The sequence below is a fragment of the Bombus impatiens genome, unplaced genomic scaffold (genome assembly GCF_000188095.3).
Source record: "Bombus impatiens unplaced genomic scaffold, BIMP_2.2 scf_0799, whole genome shotgun sequence".
Classification (NCBI taxonomy): domain Eukaryota; kingdom Metazoa; phylum Arthropoda; class Insecta; order Hymenoptera; family Apidae; genus Bombus; species Bombus impatiens.
In genome coordinates, this window is record NT_177218.1 from 7,553 (window position 1) to 9,607 (window position 2,055).

The 2,055-nt window shown below is 47.8% G+C and overlaps 2 non-coding genes across 2 annotated transcripts; both read left to right on the forward strand.

Moving 5' to 3' along the window:
- Positions 1-1,817: 1,817 nt before the first annotated feature.
- Positions 1,818-1,924, forward strand: LOC112213579. The gene has a single exon (XR_002947473.1). It is a non-coding gene; the product is annotated as a U6 spliceosomal RNA (small nuclear RNA).
- Positions 1,925-1,926: 2 nt separating this feature from the next.
- Positions 1,927-2,038, forward strand: LOC112213580. Its single transcript, XR_002947474.1, has one exon. It is a non-coding gene; the product is annotated as a U6atac minor spliceosomal RNA (small nuclear RNA).
- Positions 2,039-2,055: the final 17 nt, after the last annotated feature.

A 2,055-nucleotide genomic window follows, 5' to 3' on the forward strand; every position in this document is an offset into this window, starting at 1 on the left:
TCCGTTCGGCGACCAGTTGTCACCTCGAACCTACTTTCGCTTTCACAAATATCAAACAATTACAAATGACAATTGCTTAATTACAGCTATGATAAAATCTAGGGTAAAGCATTTGTGACTCCCTCAAAATTGCAAAGGGAAGGCTCCGGTTTTCCTTTCATCTCCGACATATATATGTTAGTTAGTTATGCACGCATTATCAGGTCTATTATAGTATACAACAGACGCTCAGATTGATGTAATGTGATTATATACGGTTGATTTTTGTTGACGATTCGGCTAGTTTTTTGGTTATGATTGGATTGCATTTGGATGGCTATCGATTAAGATTTATGACGACATATGGCTATGCTCACGGGCTAAGAATTTAAATAATAACTATGGATAAGTCTATAAAGGATAAATTCGGAGTTTCCCGGCCCCGTCGGGATCTCGAGTGGCTTTCCGGCGGTTATCGAGTTACTGGAAGAACGGCGGGAGGAGGTTGATCCCCAGGCATCCCCTCGACCAGTAAGAGCGGCTGGAGATAAAGTGAGAGTTGTCTCGGATATGAAAATGAGCGAGAGTGTGACAATCTCAGTCATACCGAGGAATAAAGGGGGCGAGAAGAATTCAGCCCCTTTAAACCTAGCAGAAGACTACAAAGAAGACCCGTGACTGATGGTAGGGATGAAATGGAAGTGACCGAAGAATCTGAGGGCTCCTTCGGAATTAGGGATAGTGACCATAGCACGGCTGTGGTAGGTAGAGGAGCGGCCACTCTGGCTTACCAATTGGCCAGGAAAGTGACAGCAAGAAATGCCAGGACTAAACAGGGGAAAGCGGCGATGGTTAGCAAAGCAGGGGTAGCGCTAACGACGATATCCAGACGAGTGACGTCGATGACGATGACGTCAGGATTTCAAGGGCGAAACTGAGAGGGTTCACGCAAGCCCTTGCAGGGGCGGTACAGATTTTGAATGTACCAGTCCGAAAATTTTAATTGGACAAGGACAAGGACGAGGGGATAAGAGAGATAGGAAATCTAATCAAAGAAATTCTATCGTCCTCGGAGCAATGCGGCGAGCAGAAGACAAGAAGGAGAAAGAGGAGGATGGAGCCTGTTCATAAGGAAAGAATGGACATTAGGATGTAAGTTCTGAAGGAGGTGCCGATGGCCACGGGGGATACCCGAAGAGGAAGGTGGTATCGCCGGCCAAAATGGCGAGAGCGGAGGAGGTAAAGAGGCCTAAGAAATGAGGGGCTACCTACGCAGAGATGTGCGGTAAAGATGGCAGGAAGAAGGCGATAGAGAAGGAGTGCAGTCAAGACTCGGAAGGTTGGACGATGGTGGAGAGAAGGAAAAGGGAGAGGAGAGCACCCCTGGAACAGGCTATTGCTGGGGTGCGTCCGGGTATTAACCGGCAGGCGAGGACTGGCGAGAAGGGTGCGCCGAGGGACAGGAGAAGAAAGGAGGCCATACTAGTCAAAGTGGAAGAAGGCTGTGAGTGGCTAGAGGTATATAGAAGAATAATAGCGGCAAGAAGTACCTTAGAAGGAGCCACTGGGGTAAGAAGAACGAGGGCGGGCCACATCCTAATCGAATTCGATAGGATGGTTGCTGTAAACGAGGTGGCAGTAAAGTTGAGAGCCGCCTTACGCAACAAAACGGAAGTGGCCGCTCTTGTGAAAGGGGCTACCCTACAGGTGAGGAATATTGACCCACTCACCAGCAAGGAGGAGCTGCTGGAAGACATCCAAAGGCAGTGGAGGGATAATGACATTGAGGTGAAGTCATTGAATATGGCACCGTGCGGGACCCAGGTGGCGGTGGTGGTGTACTTGATTCGGCAGTACATATACTAAAATTGGAACGATACAGAGAATATTAGCATGGCCCCTGCGCAAAGATGACACGCAAAATCGTGAAGCGTTCCACATTTTGCAGTGTAGTATGAAAGGAGAGACGTTTAGCGCTCCCCTAGACAAGGATGGAACACATATAAATGGTAAGGCACTGTCGCTAGACCAAATAAAAAAGAAAAACCAAATATTACGTGGCAAAATGGGAAAATA